At 40.0% G+C, this 21,037-nt stretch overlaps 1 long non-coding RNA gene across 1 annotated transcript in view; it reads right to left on the bottom strand.

Moving 5' to 3' along the window:
* Positions 1–714: 714 nt before the first annotated feature.
* LOC138657652 (uncharacterized) overlaps positions 715–21,037 on the bottom strand; it is a 72,808-nt gene continuing 52,485 nt past the window's right edge. Inside the window, exons 2-3 of the long non-coding RNA XR_011317111.1 lie at positions 5,401–5,597; positions 715–1,536 (exon numbers count right to left, since the gene is read on the bottom strand). This is a non-coding gene — a long non-coding RNA (uncharacterized lncRNA). The remainder of the gene's footprint in view (positions 1,537–5,400; positions 5,598–21,037) is intronic.

Here is a 21,037-nt window from a genome sequence, read left to right as displayed (position 1 = left end):
GTCACTCTCATTTCATCAGTCCATAAAACCTTTGAAAAGTCAGTCTAAAGATATTTCTTGGCCCAGTCTTGACGTTTTATCTTATGTTTCTTGTTCAAAGGTGGTCGTTTTTCAGCCTTCCTTACATTGGCCATGACCCGGAGTATTGCACACCTTGTGCTTTTTGATACTCCAGTAACATTGCAGCTCTGAAATATGGCACAACTGGTGGCAAATGGCATCTTGGCAGCTTCATGCTTGATTTTACTCAATTCATGGGCAGTTATTTTGCGCCTTTTTTTGCCCAATACGCTTCTTGCGACCCTGTTGGCTATTTGCCATGAAACGCTTGATTGTTCGGTGATCATGCTTCAAATGTTTGGCAATTTCAACACTGCTGCATCCCTGTGCATGATATCTCACAATTTTGGACTATTCAGTGCCCGTCAAATCTCTTTTCTGACCCATTTTGCCAAGGGGAAGGAAGTTGTCTAATAATTACGCACACCTTATATAGGGTTCTGATGTCATTAGATAACACCCCTCCTCATTATAGAGATGCACGTCACCTGATTTACTTAATTGGTAGTTGGCTCTCAAGCTCGAACAGCTGGAGTAGGACAATATGTATAAAGAGTATCATGTGATCCAAAAAACAACTTGCCTAATAATTCTGCACGCAGAATATATATAAAGTATATATATATATATATATATATATATATATATATATATATATATATATATAAAAATGGGTGTATGTATGTATGTGTGTGTGTGTGTGTATATATCGGCAACCAATCACTAAGCATCTTTCAAGAAGCTGAGCTGTGATTGGTTGCTATGAGCAACAGTTTTCCTTGTAGACAGTTGTGGTAACTGAAGCCTATTAGTCTTATCATTTCTATGGTGTGACCGCCCTTTTGTAAAGCTGGAAATAACATAATTTATTACCGTGTCGACACAGACCACCTTCTGACACAGACTGCAGGGGGAGCCCAGTATCACACAGGATAGGATTAGATGCACTGCTCAGCAGACTGCATTACACAGGATAGGATTAGATACACAGCCCAGTATCACACAGGATACCATTAGATTCACGCATCAGCATATAGTATCACACAGGATAGGATTAGATACACAGCACAGTATCACACAGAATAGGATTAGATACACGCCTCAGCACACAATATCACACACGAGAGGATTAGATACACAGCTCAGCAGACAGTATCACACAGGATAGGATTAGGTACACAGCTCAGCAGACAGTATCACACAGGATAGGATTAGATACACAGCTCAGCAACAGGATGTGCCAAAGTAGAGGACCTTTTCATTCCAAGAATTCCACTCATTTCATCTAATTTGCCTTTTGATTTTAAACGCCTCCAGTTTCCACTTCGACTGGCTTTTGCAATGTCCATTAACATGGCTCAGGGACAGTCCTTGAAAGTAGTAGGGATCGATTTGTAATCTCCATGCTTTTCTTATGGTGAACTTTACGTGGCCTGTTCAAGAGTTGGAACTGCCAAAAATCTGTTCATCTTTGCACTGGAAGGAAAAACCAAAAATGTTGTTTATCAAAAGGCTCTTGAATGAGTTGAAAATAAAATACTTTCAATACTTAGGTAATCGTTTAGTTAATTTGTGTTGCAAATCTGTAGTGGTGAATATATGATGTGAAATGTTTTTATGTGCAATACAGGTCCTTCTCAAAAAATTAGCATATAGTGTTAAATTTCATTATTTACCATAATGTAATGATTACAATTAAACTTTCATATATTATAGATTCATTATCCACCAACTGAAATTTGTCAGGTCTTTTATTGTTTTAATACTGATGATTTTGGCATACAACTCCTGATAACCCAAAAAACCTGTCTCAATAAATTAGCATATCAAGAAAAGGTTCTCTAAACGACCTATTACCCTAATCTTCTGAATCAACTAATTAACTCTAAACACATGCAAAAGATACCTGAGGCTTTTATAAACTCCCTGCCTGGTTCATTACTCAAAACCCCCATCATGGGTAAGACTAGCGACCTGACAGATGTCAAGAAGGCCATCATTGACACCCTCAAGCAAGAGGGTAAGACCCAGAAAGAAATTTCTCAACAAATAGGCTGTTCCCAGAGTGCTGTATCAAGGCACCTCAATGGTAAGTCTGTTGGAAGGAAACAATGTGGCAGGAAACGCTGTACAACGAGAAGAGGAGACCGGACCCTGAGGAAGATTGTGGAGAAGGACCGATTCCAGACCTTGGGGAACCTGAGGAAGCAGTGGACTGAGTCCGGTGTGGAAACATCCAGAGCCACTGTGCACAGGCGTGTGCAGGAAATGGGCTACAGGTGCCGCATTCCCCAGGTAAAGCCACTTTTGAGCTACAGAGAAGCAGCACTGGACTGTTGCTAAGTGGTCCCAAGTACTTTTTTCTGATGAAAGCAAATTTTGCATGTCATTCGGAAATCAAGGTGCCAGAGTCTGGAGGAAGACTGGGGAGAAGGAAATGCCAAAATGCCTGAAGTCCAGTGTCAAGTACCCACAGTCAGTGATGGTGTGGGGTGCCATGTCAGCTGCTGGTGTTGGTCCACTGTGTTTCATCAAGGGCAGGGTCAATGCAGCTAGCTATCAGGAGATTTTGGAGCACTTCATGCTTCCATCGGCTGAAATGCTTTATGGAGATGAAGATTTCATTTTTCAGCACGACCTGGCACCTGCTCACAGTGCCAAAACCACTGGTAAATGGTTTACTGACCATGGTATTACTGTGCTCAATTGGCCTGCCAACTCTCCTGACCTGAACCCCATAGAGAATCTGTGGGATATTGTAAAGAGAAAGTTGAGAGACGCAAGACCCAACACTCTGGATGAGCTTAAGGCCGCTATTGAAGCATCCTGTGCCTCCATAACATCTCAGCAGTGTCACAGGCTGATTGCCTCCATGCCACGCCGCATTGAAGCAGTCATTTCTGCCAAAGGATTCCCGACCAAGTATTGAGTGCATAACTGAACATTATTATTTGTTGGTTTTTTTGTTTGTTATTAAAAAACACTTTTATTTGATTGGATGGGTGAAATATGCTAATTTATTGAGACAGGTTTTTTGGGTTATCAGGAGTTGTATGCCAAAATCATCAGTATTAAAACAATAAAAGACCTGACAAATTTCAGTTGGTGGATAATGAATCTATAATATATGAAAGTTTAATTGTAATCATTACATTATGGTAAATAATGAAATTTAACACTATATGCTAATTTTTTGAGAAGGACCTGTATAATCATTATAATTTGTTATAAGTAACCACAGTTAGTTACTATGCCTGGGCAAAGCCGGGCTCTTCAGCTAGTTAAAAGTAAAGATATTTAAAAAAATTAGCACATATGTAGTATTGACGGGTTAAGAAAGGCCGATCTATCAAAATATAAAAATAATAAACAGGATCGGTAAACACTGTAAACAAACAAAAATCAAGAATGCCAAAATTACAGTATTTTGGTCACTGTAATTCCATAAAAAATGCTGTAAAAAGCGATCAAAACATCACATCAATCTCAAAATGGTATCAATGAAAAAGTCATCACACAGCTCCATCGACAGAAAAAAAAAGTTATGGTCTTAGAAAATGGCAACATAACTCCAAAATGTTGTTTTTTTGCACACTTCTGATTTTTTTTCACCCCTAAAATAATTAAACACCTGGACATGTTTGGTATTGCCGTAATGATACTGATGAGCAGAATCATAATGTGAGGTCATTTTTACCACAAAATGTATACCATCAAAACAAGTCTTAAAAAACAATGTCAGAATTGCATTTTTTTCACACTTTCTCCTCACTTGGATTTTTTTTCTTGTTTTCCAGTATACTATGTAGTAAAATGAATGGTTTCATTTAAAAGTACAACTTGTCCTGCAGAAAATAAGCCCTCATAAGTCTATGTGGAATAAAAAAAATGGTTCTGGGAGGGAGGAAGCAGAAGAAAAAACGAAATTGGCCGCCTTGTGAAGGGGTTAAAAGCAGGTTTTTAACAAAAAAGTCAGAAGTGTGACCAGGACAAAAGAAATGTATAATTTGTTCTTTATCTCTGCAATTGTTTGTGAACATGCTTCTACAATGATTTAAAAAAACTGCACCAAATACTGCCACAAAAAAAGTGATGTTTTGTGAAAATGCAGTTTGTGAAACCACTCAGGATATGTGCACATGGTATTTTTTAGATGCATACCCACAGCATATTTTAAATAGAAGGCACTTCAGGAAAACACTAGCTGTTACTTTCCTTAAGTGTCTTTTATTTGTCATCTTTTTTGTAGTTTTTGTGGCGGCTTTGCCATCAACATTTTTCTTTTTTTTTTATTGCTCTGGTTAGTTCTTTTCATGGCTTCTGAGGCCTAAAATGGTTGCAATTAATTGCAAAACATCAAGTATTATGAACATATGCACAGCTACGTAAAACAATATTGCTGTGCATATGTTAACAATTTATTATGTTTATTGATCTTTTTTTCAGGCGTTTTCAGGTGAAATCTGGATGAAAAATATGTAGTATGCATATGTAGGAAATTTTAACTTTCCAATTTTTTTCTCGAAAAAATATCAGCTTTCAAGTGGAAAATGCTTCAGGAATTGCTTGTTTTTTTTTCTGATGTTTTCTCTGTGTTTTATAAGCCTGAATATTATTTTGTTATTTTGGAGGGGGTCATTTATTTTCCTGAAGCAGTCTATCAACATTTTTCTTTGCCAGAATTTTTGGTTAACATCTTTCCAGCGTTTTGCATTGCCATTTTTCATTCATTGTTTTAAATGCAAAAAGCAATGAAGATGCTCAGGAATCTTTCGATTTACTTCTTTTGCATAGTATGTAAAGCCTTCCTAGTGGAAAACACCAGAAGAATGGACCTAACTTCTTTTAACTCTTTAGCGACTTGTAACATGTGTATACATCATTGGTCGCCTCTTCCTCTTTGGTGTGGCCTCTGACACTGAGCCCGCACCTTTTCCAGCGCATGACAACTAATCTGATCAGCTATCATGTGCCCCTAATAGCGATCACAATTCCATCTGCGGTTGTAAACTAGGTAAATGCTGCATTCAATCTCTGACAGTGGCATTTAGCTAGCGTAAACCGGATGTGCATTTTAACGGCACCCCGTCACATGATCGTGGTTCGCCGATTGGCTGGCATGACAAACTGGGGTCTGCAGGAGACCCCTGTGGTTGTCATTGCTGAACTGCTATGAGCACTGCCCGGCGCAGATGAGCATTTTTGTTACACACAGCAAGACTTCAGCCCTGCTATCTGTAGCACAGGTGATCAGATGATCACAGCCTCTAGCCTCCCACGTAGCAAGTAAAAAATAAGAAAATAAAGTTTTAACAAATATTAAAAAAATTAAAAACATACTGTATAAACATTCAACTGGCCCATGACGACCAATCCACTTTCCAGGCTACCAAGGTCTCCGGATTTGACCCCCTTAGACTTTTATCTTTAGGGTCATCTGATGGCAATTGTCTATGCTGTGAAGATACGAGATGTGCAGCATCTGAAACAAGGGATACTGGAAGCCTGTGCTAGCACTTCTTCTGCGGTGTTGCCATCTGTGTGTCAAGAGTGGGAGAAGAGGGTTACATTGACAATCCAACACAATGGGCAACACTTTGAACACATTTTATAAGTTGTCATAAACTTGTAAATAACTCATGAAAGAATAAAGTTATGTTAAAAGCAAGCACGCCATTGTTTTTCTTGTGAAAGTCTCAATAAGTTTAAGGTGTCACATGACCCTCTTCTCATTGGAAAAGATAAAGTTGGATCCAAAATGGCAGAATTCAAAATGGCCACCATGGTCATACCCATCTTGAAAAGTTTACCCCCTCACATATACTAATGTGCCACAAACAGGAAGTTGATATCACCAACCATTCCCATTTTATTTAGGTGTATCCATATAAATGGCACACCCTGTAGTAAAACCAATGGTGTAAATCTTGTCCAGCAAAACACAAGCCCCCACATGGCCATTTGACAGAAAAATAAAAAAGTTATGGCTCTGGGAAGAAGGGGAACAAAAAATGAAAATGCAAAAATGGAAATACCCATCATTAAAGAGGTAAACAACTGACTTTGAAAGTCTGAAGAGTTTAACCCCTTAGTGACAGAGCCAATTTGGTACTTAATGACCGAGCCAATTTTTGCAATTCTGACCACTGTCACTTTATGAGGTTATAACTCTGGAACGCTTCAACGGATCCCGCTGATTCTGAGATTGTTTTTTCGTGACATATTGTACTTCATGTTAGTGGTAACATTTCTTCGATATTACTTGCGATTATTTATGAAAAAAACGGAAATATGGCGAAAATTTTTAAAATTTTGCAATTTTCAAACTTTGTATTTTTATGCCCTTAAATCAGAGAGATATGTCACGAAAAATAGTTAATAAATAACATTTCCCACATGTCTACTTTACATCAGCACAATTTTGGAAACAAATTTTTTTTTTGTTAGGGAGTTATAAGGGTTAAAAGTTGACCAGCAATTTCTCATTTTTACAACACCATTTTTTTTTAGGGACCACATCACATTTGAAGTCATTTTGAGGGGTCTATATGATAGAAAATACCCAAGTGTGACACCATTCTAAAAGCTACACCCCTCAAGGTTCTCAAAACCACATTCAAGAAGTTTATTAACCCTTTACGTGCTTCACAGGAACTGAAAAAATGTGGAAGGAAAAAATGAACATTTAACTTTTTTTTGCAAACATCTTAATTCAGAACCATTTTTTTTATTTTCACAAGTGTAAAAACAGAAATGTAACCATAAACTTTGTTATGCAATTTCTCCTGAATACGCCAATACCCCATATGTGGGGGTAAACCACTTTTTGGGCGCACCGCAGAACTTAGAAGTGAAGGAGCGCCGTTTGACTTTTTCAATGCAGAATTGGCTGGAATTGAGATCGGACGCCATGTCACGTTTAGAGAGCCCCTGATGTGCCTAAACAGTGGAAACTCCCCACAAGTGACACCATTTTGGAAACTAGACCCCTTAAGGAACTTATATAGATGTGTGGTGAGCACTTTGAACCCCCAAGTGCTTCACAGAAGTTTATAATGTAGAGCCGTGAAAATAAAAAATCGCTTTTGTTTACACAAAAATGATCTTTTCGCCCACAAATTCTTATTTTCACAAGGGTAACAGGAGAAATTAGACCACAAAAGTTGTTGTGCGATTTCTCCTGAATACGTCGATACCCCATATGTGAGGATAAACCACTGTTTGGGCGCACCGCAGAGCTTGGAAGAGAAGGAGCGCCGATTTACTTTTTCAATGTAGAATTGGCTGGAATTGAGATTGGACGCCATGTCGCGTTTGGAGAGCCTCTGATGTGCCTAAACAGTGGAAACCCCCCACAAGTGACCCCATTTTGGAAACTAGACCCCTTAAGGAACATATCTAGATGTGTGGTGAGCACTTTGAACCCCCATGTGCTTCACAGAAGTTTATAATGTAGAGCCGTGAAAAAAAAAAAATCACATTTTTTCTACAAAAATGATCTTTTTGCCCACAAATTTTTATTTTCACAAGGGTAACAGGAGAAATTAGACCACAAAAGTTGTTGTGCAATTTCTCCTGAGTACGCTGATACCAAATATGTGGGGGTAAACCACTGTTAGGGCGCACCGCAGAGCTTGGAAGAGAAGGAGTGCCGTTTTACTTTTTCAATGTAGAATTGGCTGGAATTGAGATCGGACACCATGTCGCGTTTGGAGAGCCCCTGATGTGCCTAAACAGTGGAAACCCCCCACAAGTGACACCATTTTGGAAACTAGACCCCTTAAGGAACTTATCTAGATGTGTGGCGAGCACTTTGAACCCCCATGTGCTTCACAGAAGTTTATAACGTAGAGCCGTGAAAAAAAAAATTGCATTTTTTTCTACAAAAATGATTTTTTGCCCACAAATTTTTATTTTCACAAGGGTAACAGGAGAAATTAGACCACTAACGTTGTTGTGCAATTTCTCCTGAGTATGTCGATACCCAATATGTGGAGGTAAACCACTGTTTGGGCGCACCGCAGAGCTTGGAAGAGAAAGAGTGCCGTTTTACTTTTTCAATGTAGAATTCGCTGGAATTGAGATCGAACGCCATGTCGCGTTTGGAGAGCCCCTGATGTGCCTAAACAGTAGAAATCCCCCACAAGTGACCCCATTTTGGAAACTAGACCCCCCATGGAACTTATCTAGATGTGTGGTGAGAACCTTGAATGCCCAAGTGCTTCACAGAAGTTTATAATGCAGAGCAGTGAAAATAAAAAATATTTTTTTTTCCACAAAAAAGATTTTTTAGCCCCCAAGTTTTTATTTTCACAAGGGTAACAAGAGAAATTGGACCCCAAAAGTTGTTGTCCAATTTGTTCTGAGTATGCTGGTACCCCATATGTGGGGGTAAACCACTGTTTGGGCGCACGGCAGAGCTCGGAAGGGAAGGAGCGCCTTTTTGGAATGCAGACTTTGATAGAATGGTCTGTGGGCATTATGTTGCGATTGCAGAGCCCCTGATGTACCTAAACTGTAGTAACCCCCCACAAGTGACCCCATTTTGGAAACTAGACCCCCCATGGAACTTATCTAGATGTGTGGTGAGAACTTTGAATGCCCAAGTGCTTCACAGAAGTTTAGAATGCAGAGTCGTGAAAATAAAAAATATTTTTTTTTTCACAAAAAAGATATTGTAGCCCCCAAGTTTTTATTTTCACAAGGGTAACGAGAAATTGGACCCCAGAAGTTGTTGTCCAATTTATCCCGAATACGCTGATGCCCCATATGTGGGGGTAACCCACTGTTTGGGCGCACGGCAGAGCTCAGAAGGGAGGGAGCACCATTTGACTTTTTGAGCGCAAAATTGGCTGTCGTGTTTGGAGACCCCCTGATATACCTAAACAGTGGAAACCCCCCAATTCTAGCTCCAACCCTAACCCCAACACACCCCTAACCCTAATCCCAACCTGATCCATAATCCTAATCACTAACCCTAACCATAATCACAACCCTTACCCCAAAACAACCCTAATGTCAACTCTAACCATAACCCTAATCAAAACCCTAAATCCAACACACCCCTAATCCTAATCTCAACCCTAACCTCAAACCTAACCCTAATCCCAATACACCCCTAATCACAACCCTAACCTTAACCCTAATCCCAAACCTAACCCTAATCCCAAGTGTAACCCTAATGCCAACCCTAACCCTAATACCAACCCTAATCCAAACCCTAACCCTAATCCCAGCTCTAACCCTAACTTTAGCCCCAACCCTAGCCCTAACTTTAGCCCCAACCCTAACCCTAGCCCTAAGGCTACTTTCACACTTGCGTCGTTTGGCATTCCGTCGCAATCCGTCGTTTTGAACAAGAAACGGATCCTGCAAATGTGCCCGCAGGATGCGTTTTTTGCCCATAGACTTGTATTGCCGACGGATCGTGACGGATGGCCACACGTCGCGTCCGTCGTGCACTAGATCAGTTGTGTTTTGGCGGACCGTCGGCACAAAAAAACGTTCAATGAAACGTTTTTTTGTAAGTCGCATCCGCCATTTCTGACCGCGCATGCGTGGCCGTAACTCCGCCCCCTCGTCCCCAGGACATAGATTGGGCAGCGGATGCATTGAAAAACTACAGCTGCTGCCCACGTTGTGCACAATTTTCACAACGTGCGTCGGTATGTCGGGCCGACGCATTGCGACGGCCCCGTACCGACGTAAGTGTGAAAGAAGCCTAACCCTAAATTTAGCCCCAACCCTAACCCTAAATTTAGCCCTAACCCTACCCCTAACCCTACCCCTAACCCTACCCCTACCCCTACCCCTAACCCTACCCCTAACCCTACCCCTAACCCTAACCCTACCCCTAACCCTACCCCTAACCCTACCCCTAACCCTAATTTTAGCCCCAACTGCTGTTCTCCTGCCGGCCGGCAGATGGAGACAGATGGCGGGCGCACTGGGCATGCATCCGCCATGTTCTTCTGCCGGCGGCCAGGAGGAGCAGCAAGAGGACAGAGAATTACACTTTACTTTTTTTTTTTTTTTTTGCGGTCGCCGGTAAACAGTTAATTAACGGCGATCGCAAAACAGGGGTCGGTAAAACCGACCCCGATCATGCTCTTTGGGGTCTCGGCTACCCCCGGCAGCCGAGACCCCAAAGATTCTCCCGGTGCCGGCCGGCGGGCGCACTGCGCATGCGCCCGCCATTTTGAAGATGGCGGCGCCCACCGGGAGACACGAGGAGCATCGGGGGAGCTAGGTGAGTATTGGGGGGCCACCTGGGACCCTTTTTCTCTGTCCTCCGATGTCCGATCACATCGGAGGACAGAGAAATTAAAAAGAGATCGCGTTTTTTTTTTTGTTTTTTTTTGCGATCGCCGGTAAATGGTTAATTACCGGCGATCGCAAATGCGGGGTGGGTTAAAAACCCCCTGAATCATGTTCTCTGGGGTCTCGGCTACCCCCGGCAGCCGAGACCCCGGAGAAAATCGGCCTCTGGGGGGCGCTATTGACTTTTTCCACAGCGCCGTTAATTAACGGCGCTGTGCTTTAAGTACCCTTAGCGGCCGCCGTTAAAAGGCGTATCGGTAGTCGCTAAGGGGTTAAAAGAGGCTCAAAGGCATCATCACATGAACAGCAAAAAATAGGACAATTCTTTTGAGCAATTTTTCAGGTGAAGTCACTCAAACGTGGAAAAATGAAGTGTGAACATACCCTTAGGCCGGGGTAAAAAAATGCATATGCGGCTTTAGTGCGTTTCTGAGGAGGAAACGCATCAAATGCAAATGTAATTCGTACATGACTGTAGCAATAAAGTTTTGTTGAGGCCAAATACCGGGAGGTATCAAAAAAATCTAAGCAGTTTTATTTATAACATGACACACCAACAATATACAAAATCACAGTGTCAAAAACGCGACAAAACTGCATATAAAAGAATGCACTTAAAACACGCAATGAAAAAGTGAAAAGCAACAAAATTTACATAACAAGTGCAGAAATGGTGCAGAAAATCTTCAGCATCAAAAATTCATCATGGGCATGTAGCCTTAGATTTATTTTACTCAGATATTTTTGCGATATTTTTTCTATGAATTGCACATAAACTTGAAATGTAGAAAAATGTTACATTAGAAAACTTGCATAAAGTGCTTTACAAATTGGACCCCATGAATTTCATATTTTCATGGTTGTTTGTGGCTTCTTTAATACACATATGCATTTATTTTACGGGAAATGCTAAGTTTCCCCGTGAGTACTTATTGCATTTTTTATGTAATTACATTTCTTGCTTTTTCATTGCTTTTTTGAGTGTATTTATTTACAAATGTTTTATTGCATTTTTTCAGCTTTAGTGTTTGTCTCTTCTTGGTATGTCATGTTTTAAATTAAATTTCTTTGTTTTGGATACCCTCCTGCTACTTAGCTTTGATAAAGTATTATTGTCATGTACAGATTACATGAGTTTCTAATGGATTTTTGCTGTGTTTTTTTACCTGCGGATTTTCTTCACCTCATTTAAGCCAATGGGAAAAGCACCTTAAGCTTAAGGTCTCATACAGAAATCAGTGATTTTTCTTTACACAAAAATTGTTGGAATGTTATCAGTATTTTTGTCAGCGTTTCATCAGAGTTTTTTCTCAAGCTCTTGGTATCAAGCAGTTTGTGAAAAACAACAGCAAACGGATGGCATTCAAGTGCTGGACGATTTTTCACAGATTTATAACCTTGCATTGGCAAGTTTGATCAAACATCAAGCTCGAATATGAAAACCACAGATAGAACACATGCTTACATGAAAAACTGATGTCTGATTGAGCCCTAAAAGTGTTCTAGTCATAAAATTAGCTGTTTATATGGGTCAGGAAAAGAAAAAACACCAAATTCTAAAAAAATATCACTAGGGCAAAAGCAAGTATAAAAAAAAAAACATAGATAAAGAGTTATTAATATCTCTTCTTTTACATCAAAAAGGGTAGGTGTTGAGATGTATTCCAAATTTATTTAAAGGAGACAACATTTCTAAATTCTGTGCATGTTAAAAATGGTTTTATGACAAATATAAGCATAGATTTGCTCCATTTTTTTATTTTTTGAAATGTGGCGAGAGAGGGAAAAAAAGTCCTAAAGCAACCCTCTTGAATACACCTTTCCAACTCTGTATTTACCTTCCGTGGTCACTGAACACCCCCGTAGTTGTATTCTCAGCAATCAAACATCCACAGTTCATCTTCCCATTGACCCATGAACAGCACTCTAGATTATCATGGGGACATGTTCTACCAGTGAAACATGTGCCTAGATCTCATACATGAAAAATGGACAACTAACAGAAAACTATAACAGTGTTTGGATCTTTTGTGCAATGAAGTCTCCACTTCTCTTGTACAGCGCTAGTATAAATGTTCTGCAATGAATAAATAAATAAAATAAGCATTCTAGAAATTATATTTAAACATAAATAATATGCTAATTTTTAATTTTACGATTAAAACCTAACTCAATTGACCATTTAACTGTTTACTTGCAGGATGCTTTCCTACTGTAACTATTACATAGATTGGCAATAATAATAGTGGATTTACAGAAAATGACTGATTTCGAGTAATGTGACCTCTGTGAAACTTCTCTATGTGGGTACCCATGCTAAGTATCAATGCTTATAACATTTTTGACAAATGGCTTTAACATTGTATGCACTATTGCAATCACAGATGAATTCAGAAGTGTCTTCTTTGACAAATGGCATGTCTACAGAAAATGTAAATTAAATGAAAATATACTCAAAATTTATCAATGTACAAAATATAAATTTCCTAAATGTCCACAAACCAGGCAATACATTTTTAAAGAATTTGATTTAAAAGTTCAAAAAAATCTAAGATGTGATTGTACAGAGTATCTTTTTATGATCTGACAATTTGCTTCCCAGAATATTTCCTCATTTGCCAGGTATAGGAATGTTTTTCTTTAAGAATACTTTACAGTAATCTACCCCCCAAAAAAATGGCAAATTGAATCTCTCATGTTTCTTTACTATGTTTAGATTATATAGCGAAAAAAATCTATTAGATGAAAATGTTGGCCAAACCTGCTGATTTCAATGTTACCGGCTGACCATCTAATGTACTTTGAGACCTTCGGACCATGAGAATTTCAATTCCATTTGTTTTCAGAGAAGATAATTTGCTGCCAGTGAAGACTGGTAGAGGTTTTCTCCTCTCACTGTTACTTGGCTGAGCTTGCACATGTATGAAAGGTCAAAAGAGATAGCTATCTGAAAGAGGAACATTAAGGTACCGTCACACATAACGATATCGTTAACGATATCGTTGCTTTTTGTGATGTAGCAACGATATCGTTAACGAAATCGTTATGCGTGACAGCGACCAACAATCAAGCCCCTGCTGGGAGATCGTTGGTCGCTGGGGAAAGTCCAGGACTTTATTTCATCGCTGGATCACCCGCTGACATCGCTGAATCGGCGTGTGTGACGCTGATTCAGCGATGTCTTCACTAGTAACCAGGGTAAACATCGGGTTACTAAGCGCAGGGCCGCGCTTAGTAACCCGATGTTTACCCTGGTTACCATTGTAAAAGTAAAAAAAACACACTACATACTCACATTCCTGTCACGTTCTTCAGCGTCAGCTTCCCTGCGTCCCCCAGCGTCAGCGCCGGCCAGCCGTAAAGCAAAGCACAACGGTGACGTCACCACTCTGCTTTCCGGCCAGCGCGCTTACACAGTGCAGGGAAGCTGAGGCCAGGGGACGCGACAGGAATGTAAGTATGTAGTGTTTTTTTTTTTACTTTTTACAATGGTAACCAGGGTAAACATCGGGTTATTAAGCGCGGCCCTGCGCTTAGTAACCCGATGTTTACCCTGGTTACCCGGGGACTTCGGGATCGTTGGTCGCTGGAGAGCTGTCTGTGTGATGACTCTCCAGTGACCAAACAGTGACGCTGCAGCGATCGGCATCGTTGTCTAGATCGCTGCAGCGTCGCTTAATGTGACGGTACCTTTTAGGCTGACAGTTATCTCATGCATATGGCCAACTTAAGGGCTGTTGTGAACCCAGAAAACAGTGTTCACAGGAACTTTTTTTTTTTTTACAAATAAATGATATGGAAACAGATAAAGTGCCTAAAGGTCTATGAAAAGACCCACAATGAGTCTGTGTTGCAATATAGGTCCCAAGCTTTACTATTTTAAAATTTGAATATTCTCAAGGACAAAGTTAGAGATGAAGCATGATCTTTTGAAATGTGAATTTGCTGATTTTGCCAAATTTTCCTTAAATATTCAATTTGAGGCAAATAAATTTGAACAATGAAGTAAGAAGAAATACCATGGCCCTATTGACTGTGGTGTTTTATGCATTTGTATGACAGCCAGATTCAAGAGATAAAGTTGGTTTATGGACAGGTGTATAGTGCTCAGCTGAAACAATCATGAAACACTGCTGACAAGAGAAAAAGGAAAGCGGCACTCATTAAGTCGATTAAAATGAAGTCCTTTATTCCGTATATCAGGACATGGACAGGGTACGCAGGGAGTTCAGAGGGGTGCTGGGAGGGAATTGTGCCGGCCATTTTGCCTTATTCCAACGTTCAAATAAATTTGAACGAATCTCAATGCTGGAAAGCTTGTAATTGCTCTAAAAAGGTCAGAGTAGAGAGAAGATTCCGATGACCATAACGGCTTACACTCTATAGGAAAGAGAAATTTACCCAGTGATGGAAAATGACTGTGTTTGTCCAGGTACTGACCCCCTTATGCCACAAATTATGTCATCCTTAAGTTGTCATAGTTGCAGGGTATTAAGGGGAGCACAATGCCGCAAGGCAGAATGACATTCTTTCACTCTCTAATGCTCCAGCAGTGTGGGAGATGTAGGTTTTTTTCAATTTATTTTTTTTCAATTTGCCAACTGAATTTCATAATATTCCAATTTATGGTAAACCAAAAATTTCAAAAAATTGAAGAAACATTTTTCTTATAATTAAATCATTTTTCAGTTGCTGTAGACTCTTTCTATTCTGATTGAGAGAGATTGCCAAGCAGGAATTTCCTTTGCAGAATGTCCACTTGCCCTAAGAGGGCAAATGAATGGGGGAAAGTGAGGTGGTCTCACTGTCTTCATGAAGCAATCCATTTATTTCTCAATGCTTTCTGTCAGCCATTACTGTTTTTATTTTATCTGTATAGCGATTTGAAATCCTATTTTGGAAAGAAAAGTTTCACTTTTTAAGGCACCATTCGGTAAAAAAATTAGCATTTTATAATGTGACCTTTGCATGATGAAATACATGAAAATAGTAATTATATACTTATTGTTTTGGGGGTCCAGTGTTTAAGTTTTGCCTTTCTGGGGCAGTAAATATGGGCATGGACAAAACTTAAGTTTCCCAGTTCACTGGATGAATGTTTTCAGAGATGAAAACCACAAAACGGAACAGGTGGTTAAGCCTCCATAACTAAAAGCAATGTCTGTATCCATCACCAAGTTGTGATTATCTGTTTCCCAAATTACTTTCACATCCCACTCAAAAAATATAACCCCACCCCCAACAGCAACTAGGCGGAGCGTTGATTACACACATATCCCTCATTATTTTTCCTCATTCTTTTTCCTCATGAAGAGTAAAGCATTGATATGCATTTTAAAGTATGAAAGCATAGGCGAAAAAAACAGCCATAAAAGTTTCCGCTGTGCATCCATGTCCTGAATCTAGTTGTACAGTTCCTTAAGAAATATACACTCTTGAGTAAGGTAGTGGCTTTTATCAGGAATGTGTATTTTCATTTCAACCATTCTTACAACGTGAAGCACGATCTGCTAGCTTTGTAAAAAAATCACACACTGCTCAATTTAGATGCCGCTTATTTTGAAGAGTCTGTACGAGCAGTGTAAAGCAGTAACACACTATATTATGTAGCTGATGATGGATATGGGTCCCATACTGAAGATTTTCAAAGAGGTGACAAAATTTGTGAGTAAAAACAACTGTGGCATCAACTATATCATCCCCTTCATATTTATCCTGTCAAGATCACTTACCTTAGTACAAAATGGAATGAACAACAGCAATTTGCATATGTTCATGACCACCCTGTGGTTCTTTGGGACCCTTGAGGTCAATGTTACATGCAGCAAGAAGTGGACAATGTGGAGGAGGATGAAAAAGGTGAGGAGGAGCAGCAGTTGGTGGATAGCGAGGTGTACTTTGAGATGTGACAGACAGGGGATAAAGCTAACATGACATGTGCCATGAGCAAAGTCACAGTAGGGTGTGAGAAGTGAACCAATGATGCTCTTGGTCATGCTGGGGAACATGGAAAGTTGTATGGTTGAATGATTTTATGATGATATGCATATTGTTAGCATATTGTTGTTTGTTACCTACAAGAAAAAGGGATAACTATTGAATAAACATACTTTTAGACCCTAGGTATAAAAGCAAAATGAGATTTTTTTTCTGGTTTCTAAAAGAAAGTACAAATTGGCACATTACCATGATAAGCTGTGTTCTCTGCTCAATAAAGTTTTATAGAGGTAATGCCTTCCAACAGCATGACTGACCAGGAAATGCCACTCTTGCTCCCAACAGAACTAACGCTGTGCCAGCTCTAAGGCTGCAACAAGTAGCCGAGGCAGCAGCAACAACTACATGTATATTTGACATGATGAATATTTTATCTGCCTCTGTGCCAACCTGAAGTTTTTTGCAAACAGAGATGCACCAGCTGTACAGCTAGGTCATAAATCGGCTGTTCTAGTATTGTTGCTATGCAGAGAACCATAAGGACTACAAAAAAAATTCAAAGTTCAGCTCTACTGTTCTGCGTTAGTTACATATGTCACTCTAGTAACTGCTCTGGAGTTTGATTCTCAGGAAGATCAGTGTCCAGTCCATAGCCTAGAACAGCTCATTTTCATATAAGAAAAATGTGGAGTTGTCTGGAATAAGACATTGAACAGCAGATATCAAGGTATCATTTTATTCAGCTTCCTCTGTAGGACGATGGATCAGAATAGTGGTCTCTCTTACGCGTCCGGGCCAGAACTGTCGGGACTGTCACCATTGTTATCGGGGGAAGGACTTTCTGACCAGAGTAGACCTTTGCACCTGACTGTTGGAGGCGGGTGTGATATGAAAGGGATTGAGCGGGTGGGAATGGGGTTCTTGGCGAATACCCAGCGTGTGCGACAAGAGAAGGTTGATCCTACTGACAGATTTCCTTTAAAACATTTGTAGTGTGGTGTGTTGTTAAATTGGCTCTTAGCTATTACTCATTACCAGCCATTTTCCTTTAGCTAAATACAGCAGGTTGAGGTCACTATGGTATTTATTAGGCAGAGGTTGCCTTAAGGAGATGAAAAGGAGTTCAATACAGTCCTAGAAAACCTCAGAGTGTTACGCGTTTTCTTAACAATTATAAGCTTAGCAGTATTTGAGATTCATGGCAAATCAAATAAAAAAATTGTTGAAATTAAATTTCAAAATTTCAATCACCTCTACTAGTTTCATATATTACAAAAATAATTCACTGAACTGCTAACTGTTTAATATTCTTTAGTTTCACATTTTATTCATTATTGCCTTATTGCCTGTGCATATAAAAGTCATAAGCATCTGATAGGGCCTAAGGTATGCCTTAACCCCTTTCCGACATCTGGTGTACACATGCGGAATTGGGTAGCAGGTGTATGGAGCGGACTCACAGGGTGAGTCAACCCATACACAGTAGATAATGGTTGTGACACATAGACAGGAGCTATCACTAACAACCATGGGTGGAATGATGCTCCACCCACGACTGTTAACCTGTTAAAAGATACTGTCAAACTCTGATATTGACATGAACATGACATGAACATCTGACATCAACATTTTATGTGCTCATCGGTGCCCCCATAAAGAGATCGCGGAGGGGTGATGGGTTGGTATAATAGGTGGGGGTCTGTTGATGACCACTGTGTGTCTGTCATCATGAGACTGTGAATTTTACTATATGCAGCAATACGGTGAAAGAAAGTTTGCTTCACAAAATTTAAGCCCTAACACAGTTCTATTGACCAAAAATGGAAAACCTTATGGGTCCCAGAAAAAAATGCAATTAAAAAAAAATTATTTTTGGGGAAATGTATGATTTTTTCACCACTTCGATAATAAAAAACCTAGACAAGTTTGGCATCACCATAATCATATTGATGAGGAGAAACTTGTTGCCAAGTCATTTCTATCACACAATGTACACCATAATAATAACTTTTAAAAGACTTGTCACAATTGCGTGCTTATTTTCACAACTTCACAGCTCTTGGAATTTTTTTTTCCAGTATACTACATGGTAAAATGAATGGTATTTAATCTAAAATGCTCAAACATTAATAAACAAATAGGTGAGTAGATCAGATCAGGGTCACAAATAGTCACATATAAGGACAGAAATACATATACCGTATATACTCGAGTATAAGCCGACTTGAGTATAAGCCGACCCCCCTAATTTTGCAACAAAAAACTGGGAAAACTTATTGACTCGGGTATAAGCCTAGGGTGGAAAATGCAGCAGCTATGGGTAAATGTCAAAAAAATAAAAATAGATACCAATAAAAGTAAAATTAATTGAGACATCAGTAGGTTAAGTGTTTTTGAATGTCCATATTGAATCAGGAGCCCCATATAATGCTCAATACTGTTCATTATGGCCCCTTAAGATGCTCCATACAAAATAGGCCCCATATAATGCTCTATACAGTTCATTATGACCCCATAAGATGCTCCATACAAAACAGGCCCCATATAATGCTACATACACTTCATTATGGCCCCATAAGATGCTCCATACAAAATAGGCCCCATATAATGCTCCATACAGTTCATTATGGCCCCATAAGATGCTCCATATACAAATATGCCCCATATAATGCTTCATGCAGTTCTTTATGGCCCCATGTAATGCTCCATATAATGCTCCATGCAGTTCATTATGGCCCCATAGATGCCCCATATAATGCTCCATGCAGTTCTTTATGGCCCCTTAGATGCCCCATATAATGCCCCATGCAGTTATGCCCCCATAGATGCTCCATATAATGCTCCATGCAGTTCTTTATGACCCCATAAAATGCCCCATATAATGCTCCATGCAGTTATGGCCCCATAGATGCTCCATGCAGTTCTTTATGGCCCCATATAATGCCCCATATAATGCTCAATGCAGTTATGGCCCCATAGATGCCCCATATAATGCTCCATGCAGTTCTTTATGGCCACATAGACGCTCCCTATAGCCACATGTAATGCTGCTGCTGCACTAAAAAAAAAAATGACATACTCACCTCTCGTCGCTGCCCTCTGCTCCTCAGCGTCCCGTCTCTCCGCCCTGACTGTTCAGGCAGAGGGCGGCACGCGCACTAATATGTCATCGCACCCTCTGACCTGAAGTCAGTGCAGACGACGCGGAAGACGAGGCGGCAGTGGAACGCGGAAGGGTGAATATGACATACTCACCTGCTCCCAGCACTCCGGACGCGGTCCCTGCATGTCCCACGTCTCCGGGAGCAGCAGCTTCTTCCTGTAGTGAGTGGTCATGTGGCACCGCTCATTACAGTAATGAATATGCGGCTCCACCCCTATGGGAGTCGAGTCCATATTCATAACTTTAATGAGCGGTACCAGTGACCGCTGAACAGAGGAAGAAGCTGCCGTGCCCGAAGACCATGGGACATGCGGGGACCATGTCAGGAGCGCTGGGAGCAGGTAAGTATTTGACAGGCATCGCTCCCCCTCACCCGCCAACCCTCCCGCCTTCCATGACTCGAGTATAAGCCGAGTGGGGCACTTTCAGCCCATTTTTGGGGCTGAAAATCTCGGCTTATACTCGAGTATATACTGTATTTATACAATGAAAATATCTAAGGGAACAGAAAACAATCCTTTGTTTCCCTACCTGGCAGCAGAGGTTGGCACCCTAAGGGGAGCATAATGACACCCCCACTCAATGTGGATTAAACCTGTCTAACCTTATAAGAGAATCCCTCACCAAGCCATCACCAAAACACTTTAACCCCTTAGTGACAGAGCCAATTTGGTACTTAATGACCAGGCCAATTTTTGCAATTCTGACCACTGTCACTTTATGAGGTTATAACTCTGGAACGCTTCAACGGATCCCGCTGATTCTGAGATTGTTTTTTCATGACATATTGTACTTCATGTTAGTGGTAACATTTCTTCGATATTACTTGCGATTATTTATGAAAAAAATGGAAATATGGCAAAAATTTTTAAAATTTTGCAATTTTTAAAATTTGTATTTTTATGCCCTTAAATCAGAGAGATATGTCATGAAAAATAGTTAATAAATAACATTTCCCACATGTCTACTTTACATCAGCACAATTTTGGAAACAAAATTTTTTTTTGTTAGGGAGTTATAAGGGTTAAAAGTTGACCAGCAATTTCTCATTTTTACAACACTATTTTTTTTTAGGGACCACATCACATTTGAAGTCATTTTGAGGGGTCTATATGATAGAAAATACCCAAGTGTGACACCATTCTAAAAACTACACCCCTCAAGGTTCTCAAAACCACATTCAAGAAGTTTATTAACCCTTTACGTGCTTCACAGGAACTGAAACAATGTGGAAGGAAAAAATGAACATTTAACTTTTTTTTGCAAACATCTTAATTCAGAACCATTTTTTTTATTTTCACAAGTGTAAAAACAGAAATATAACCATAAATTTTGTTATGCGATTTCTCCTGAATACGCCAATACCCCATATGTGGGGGTAAACCACTTTTTGGGCGCACCGCAGAACTTAGAAGTGAAGGAGCGCCGTTTGACTTTTTCAATGCAGAATTGGCTGGAATTGAGATCGGACGCCATGTCACGTTTAGAGAGCCCCTGATGTGCCTAAACAGTGGAAACTCCCCACAAGTGATACCATTTTGGAAACTAGACCCCTTA

Source organism: Ranitomeya imitator, chromosome 1, assembly GCF_032444005.1.
Source record: "Ranitomeya imitator isolate aRanImi1 chromosome 1, aRanImi1.pri, whole genome shotgun sequence".
Classification (NCBI taxonomy): domain Eukaryota; kingdom Metazoa; phylum Chordata; class Amphibia; order Anura; family Dendrobatidae; genus Ranitomeya; species Ranitomeya imitator.
This window is presented reverse-complemented; position numbering and strand designations above follow the sequence as displayed.